This window comes from Chrysochloris asiatica, unplaced genomic scaffold, assembly GCF_000296735.1.
Source record: "Chrysochloris asiatica unplaced genomic scaffold, ChrAsi1.0 scaffold00050, whole genome shotgun sequence".
NCBI classification, from domain to species: Eukaryota; Metazoa; Chordata; class Mammalia; order Afrosoricida; family Chrysochloridae; genus Chrysochloris; species Chrysochloris asiatica.
Genome location: NW_006408568.1, coordinates 16,529,769 through 16,536,619, shown reverse-complemented (window position 1 = coordinate 16,536,619; position 6,851 = coordinate 16,529,769).

Genomic DNA, 6,851 nt, shown 5'->3' with positions numbered 1-6,851 from the left:
AATAACAACATCTATATATCAAGGAACCCAGGTACTGTAATGGGTTACACATTGGACTGCTAACCTTTAGATCAGCAGTTCAAATCCACCAGCTGACCTATGGGAAAAAGATCAGGCTTTCTGCTACCATAAAGATTTACAATCTTGGGAACCCTATACAGGGTCATTATGACTCAATGGCACACCACCAACACAATCATGTATATATCAATAGCCAATTTATATGTCATTAAGGAGTTAAACAGAATAGAAAATCAGTTCTCTTAAAAAGGGGAACTAAAGTGTATGTGTAGTCCTGGTATGGCACTGTGGGTTAATGCGCTGCACTGCAAGGTTGGTTTGAATGGCAAAGTCAGCAGTTCAAGCTCACTAGCCACTCCTCAGAAACCCTATACAGGGTCGCTATGAGTTGCATCTGACTTGACAGCACCTAACAATAACAATCACACCAAAGTGTGTGTACATTAATTCTATTAAGAAAAGAACTAGAATCTATTAAAAATACTGGAGATATTAAATTTGTTTAGTCAAATGCCAAGATGTAAAATGAATCCACAACAATCAATTACATCTCTTTTTACTAGTGATAAATAGAAAATAGCAACCAAGGAATATCTTAATACTAAATCTGTATAAAACACATAGAAATTTAAGTTAGAACAGAGATTTATAACAAGAAATACTTAAAATGCTGGTAAAATAAAGGAAGATATGAATAAACGGAGACATTTACCAATAGGGATACTAATAACTAATATTAATAATTAAATATATAAATAAAGAATAATCCAACTTAATATACAACTTGTGCAAATATTGGTGTTCGTGTCCTTAGAATATAATCTATTGAAACTCAAAACTCTAGAGAATGAAAGGTAATAATATAAAAAGTAGAACAAAAAAACCCAAACCCATGATTTTTCAACAGCGTAAATTATGCCTAGGTTTTCAGATATTAAAAACTGCAACATAAAAAGAAACCACATAAATTGTATTAAAATATAGACATTTGTCAATGGAATAGTGAATCCAGGAATGCATTTCATACAGAATATGTTACAAACTCATAGCAACAAAATAATGGGGAACGAATTTAGTTTCCCAAAATGCTACAGGAAAATTGATAATAGGCAAATCTGCAACCACAAAAAGGGGTTCTTAGCCATCTGTCACCAAATCAGCTAATACTCAGAGACAAGGCTCAGTGCAAAGAGCAAAGTGTTCATTGTGTATTGATACACAGATGGACTGAGCAGCTGAAATCTCCCAGATCTGTCTCCTCAACTGGAGGGCAGCCTAGAGTTTTTAAGGGGGAAGAAAATCAAGATCAGGAACCTGTGGTTAGGCATTGTATGGTTTTTCTATTGCAGCAGTTGATTGCATTATGGCATCATCGTAAGCATAGTGACTATTTCAATCTTTTCTGTTTGTTGTTTTGCCTTTGCTCCAAGGAGAAGAGTTGTTCTCTTTGGGTCACAAATTCTGCTTTGGATATTAAAAAGCAGTAATTAATTATAGAATGTAGCCTGGGAGGAAGTTAAATTTTAACTATAGTCACTGTTCTAAGATGGTCGTTCCAGTTCTATTCTACCTTGTTGTTGTTGTTGTTGTTGTTGTTGTTATGTGCCATCAAGTCGGTACTGACTCATAGCGACCCTATACACAACAGAACAAAACACTTCCTGGTCCCAGGCCACATCACAATTGTTGCCATGCTTAAGCCCATTGATGTTGCCACTGTGCCAGTCCATCTCACTGGGGGCGTTCCATTTTTTCTCTGTCCCTCCACCATACCAAACATGATATCCTTCTCCAGTGACTGGTCCATCCTGACAATATGTCTGAGGTATGAGAGACGAAGTTTGACCATCCTGGCCTCCAAGGAGCACTCTGGCTGCACTTCTTCCAACACAGATCTGTTGGGCTAAGATTAAAAACTTTTTAATGCCCCCATTTCCCAGTGCCTCTGTTTCAAATCTGCCAGAAATTCAAGTCAGATTAGGAAGAGGATGTATAGCAAATGATATCATTTCTGATGAATCTTGGCTGAAATCAGGGAATACCAGAATGATGTTTACTTTTGCTTTATTGATAATGCAAAGAAATTTAACTGTGTGAATCAAAACAAATTATCGATAGTATTGCAAAAAATGTGAATTCCAGAACACTTAATTGTGCTCTTGCTGAATCTGTACACAAACCAAGAGGTAGTTGTTAAAACAGAACAAGGGCATAATGTGTGGTTTAAAATCAGGAAAGATGTATGCCACGGTTGTGTCCTTTCACAATACTTATTCAATCTGTATGCTGAGCAAGTGCCATGGATTAAATTGTGTCACCCCCTAAATATGTGTCAGTTTGATGTAATGTGATAGTTAAATGATAATTCCTCATGATATGATCTGATGTGATAAACCAATAAAAGGATTAAGGGTGGTGGGATGCAATACCTTTAATCCCATGACAACCCTGATCCAATATAAGGGGATGTTTCCAGGGGTGTGGCCTACAATATCTTTTACTCACAAAAGATACAAGGAGAGAGAAGTGAGCAGAGATTAGAGGGACCTGTTACCACCAAGAAAGAAGAGCCAGGAGGAGTGTACCCTTTGGACCTGGGATATGTGCACTATGAAGCTCCTAGTGTTGTTAAGTGCCGTTGAGATGGTTCCAACTCATAGCAATTGTGTACAGGAGCTTTCTCCTGAATTGGTGCTCTGGATTTGGACTTCTAGCCTCCTAAACTGTGAGGGAATAAAATTCTGTTTGTTAAACTAACCACTTGTGGTATTTCTGTTATGATAGCACTAGGAACTAAGCAAGTATTCTAAGAATCTGGACTATATGAAGAGGAACGTGGCATTAGGATTAGAGGAAGACTCATTAGCAACCTGCCATACACAGATGAACTGAGGCAGCACTGGAGGTGCTCACTTTTCTACATCAAGAAATTTGAAAACAGTTACCTGGCCAACTGATTGGAAGAGATCTGTATTTGTGACCATTGCAAAGAAAGAAAGCAGACCCAACAGAATGCAGAAATCATGGAATAATATCAGTAATATGACATGCAAGTAAAATTTTGCTAAAGATATTTCAGAAATTGTTGTAGCAGTACATTCACTGGGAATTTCCAAAATTTAAACCAGATTCAGAAGAAGATGTGGAATTAGAGATATCATTGCTGATGTCTGATGGATCTTGGCTGAAAGCAGAGAATACCAGAAAGATGTTTACTTATGCTTTACTGACTATTCAAAGGTGTTCAACTTTGTGGATCATAACAAACTATGGATAACATCGTGAAGCATGGGTATTCCAGAACATTTCATTGTGCTCATGAGGAACCTGTACACAGACAAAGATGCAGCCGTTAGAACAGAATAAGAGGATACTGAATGGCTTAAAATCAGGAAAGGTGTGTGTCAAGGTTGTGTCCTTTCAATATACTTATTCAATCTGTATGTTGAGCAAATAATTCAAGAAACTGGATTATGTGAAGAAGAATGCAGCATCAGGATTGGAGGAAGATTCGTTAACAACCTGCAATATGAAGATTATGCAACCTTGCTTGCTGAAAGCTAAAAGGAATTGAAATGCTGATGAAGATCCAAGACTACAGCCTTCAGTATGGATTGCAGCTCAATGTAAAGAAAACAAAAGTCCTCACAACTAGACCAATAGGTAGTATCATGATAATAAGAGAAAAGATTAAAGTTGTCAAAGGCTTCAGTTTGCTTAGATCCACAATCAAGTCTCATGGAAACAATAGTGAAGAAATCCAACGACTTGTTCAATCAGGCGAATCTGTAAAACATCTCTTTAAAAGGTCTTTATGAGTCAGTACCAACTTGATGGCACCTAACAACAACAACTGGTACATGCTTGTGCATTGTGAAGAACATAAATAAATGTGTGCTAAACATGGTTACAAGTTGGGCTGCTAACCTCATGTTCAGCAGTTCAAAACTGCCTACCAGCTGTTTCATGGGAGAAAGATGAGGCTTTCTGCTCCTATAAAGATTTACAGCCTCTGACACCTATAAGGAATCACTGTGAGTTGGAGTTGATTCCACGGCACGTAACCACCACTACCACCACAATCAAACATTTACTAGTTTTTTCCTAGTGTGTACTGTTGCTCTTTTATTTATTTATTTTTCTAAACAGCTCATTCTTGTTTATTTATTTGTTTAACTTTTTATTGTGAATTAAGTGAAGGTTTACAGAACAGATCATCAGTTTTATATTCAGCATATTATATACTTCGCTTCATTACAATGATTGTAATCCCCTCTGTGTGCCAGCAGTTAACAGTATTTATCTCTTTCCTTTAACTCTTGCATCCCTCCCTGTGTCTCCCACCACCTTCATCTTTCCTCTGCCAACCTCCCTCTTGTATATTGCCTGCTCCAGCACCCATGTTAACTCAGCAACTATCTCAATCTTTAATAGATGTAATACATCTTGCGGTTATTTTTGTTGTGTGCCATCTGCATGTAATTCATCCATGCCCGAGGGAGTACAGACCTCCCAGCTAACATGTGGGTATCTGATTTAAGTGAGGTTGGGAAGCTCCTTAAATATAAACACAGGGAACTTACTGAGTAACACCTAGTGGCTGCCATGTATTTTAAAATGAGGCCAATTCTGAGAAAGAGACTTGTAGGAGGGAGATTTTTCAGCCATTATTCATTTCTATACAGAGCCCTGATGGTACGCTGGTTAAGTGCTCTGCAGCTAGCTGAAGGATCTGCAGTTGGCAGTAACCAGCAACTCCGTGGGAGTAAGGTGTGGCAATCTGTTTCTATAAGGATTTACAGCCTTGGAGCCACTATGGGGCAGTTTACCCTGTCTTTATATGGTTGCTATAAATCAGAAGCACTTTGATGGCAATGAGTTTTGGTTTTGGTATCCATATCTACCCTATTTCTAACTTTTTGAAGGGTCTTAGAGGGAAAACTACTGCAGAAAATAAAAGTTCAACTTTTAAAACACACAAACAATAGTATTTGTATTGCCCATGGGCATATATCCATTACCACAGTGATGTATGCTTTGTTTCTTTGTAAATTTTCAGCATCTGTTAAAAAAAACTATGTGTCCTTCACTGTGCACAGTAGTCATCCAAGTGCTTTTTAGCATAACTGGCACTTAGGTTTTTACACTGACTTGAATCACTATTGGAAGGAGGTGACATGGCACAGAGTAATAAATCTAAGTACATTTCACATTTTATTATTGTGGTATTTACTTCCTAACTACTGGAACATAATACTGTATCCAAAGTCTAGATAGAGTTTTATACTTCCTAGATTTGTGACTTTAGCAAGTTACTTCACCTTTATAAAATTTAGTTTGCTTATCTATGAAATGATATAACATCTACCTCATAGAGCTGTCACAAGGAAGAGAAAATGAGGAATGAAGTGAAGTAAAGAATGCCCTGTGCGAGATAAGTGGCTGTTGTTATATTCGTATTATTACCATCGTTGTTCCAAATAGCAAATAAAACCAACATGCAAGTGTAAAGTATAATTTACAAGGTATGTAACTCTGCATTGTCTCTGGTTTTCCGCCCAAGGTTTCCCTCATGATGTGCCGTGGAGTCGGTTCCGACTCATAGTGATCCTGTATAGGGTTTCTGAGACTGTAAATCTTTACAGGAGCAGAAAGCCTCATCTTTCTCCCACTAAACAGTTGGTAGTCTCAAACGGCTGACCTTAAGGTTCGGAGCCTGATTCGTAACCATTACGTTACCAGAGCTCCTTCTAGACTTTAAAATTGCATAGGACGAGTTGAGTTGAATTGAGTGAATTCCAAGTCAAGTGAGTGCCTCAACCTGTTATGCCCAGAATTCAGGGTCCCCAAAGACCACCAAGGAGCTGATGCTGATGCAAGTGCACAAAGGTTGTTTATTCAAGCTCGAGCCTGGGCCTTCTCCATATCCGGCACAGCGAACTCGGGAAAAGGCCCTGACCTCTTTGTTAGCGGAGTTTTTATAGAGTTTTCAAACAAGCTTAGGTTTTCCAGCTTTACAATATTTGAATTGGTTGACATTTGGCAAAGTATGAGATGTTACAGTTTAATTGGTCAGTACTGGTGGTCTTTTGTTCTTAGGCTAGGATAAGGAAAACTTCTGGCATCTGGCCTTGGGTTGTCTTGTCTATTGCTTATCTAGTTCTTACTGTTGCTAGGGGTGAAAGGATATTCTAAGGCAGCATGAGCTGATTTAGCACGTTCCTGGAACAGGAGGACGTGTTCAGGCTAATGTACAGAATGGGGTTTTCTTCTTGGTCCTACAAACCCAGCCCGTACTGGCACAATTCTTTTACAGCTCTGGTATTCTCTGCTGAGATAACGCCATAACACCTCTGGGCAATTAAGACCCTAGGGCAGAGGGGGACCTACAGATGCCATAAAAAGAAGAGGCAGGTGGAGTCCACTGGACCCAGATACCCGTGCTGGGAAGTTCCTAGATTCAGGAGAAGATGGATGCCAAGACACAAGGGGCTCTCTAAAGAATGCCAGGTTTATAGCTGTAGAAAGGAGATAATGACCTCCTTCTTAAACTACAAGTCAGTAGAGTGAGAGAGCCTTCCTTTAGTGCAGGGTATGTGAATTCAGACTTCTAGCCTCCTACACAGTGAGAGAATTAATTTGTTTGCTAAAGTTTCTCCCCTCATGCAAAAAGACTCTATGGAATAGTTTTCCAAATAATGATTATTTTTAATATTGTGGCTCCTTCTGGCAATCATTCAATCACTGATGATTTCAATCTGGTATTCAGAATTATCTCAGAACAAACCAAAGCCAGGCTAACCTGGGTTACATTTCTCTTTTCCTGTTGA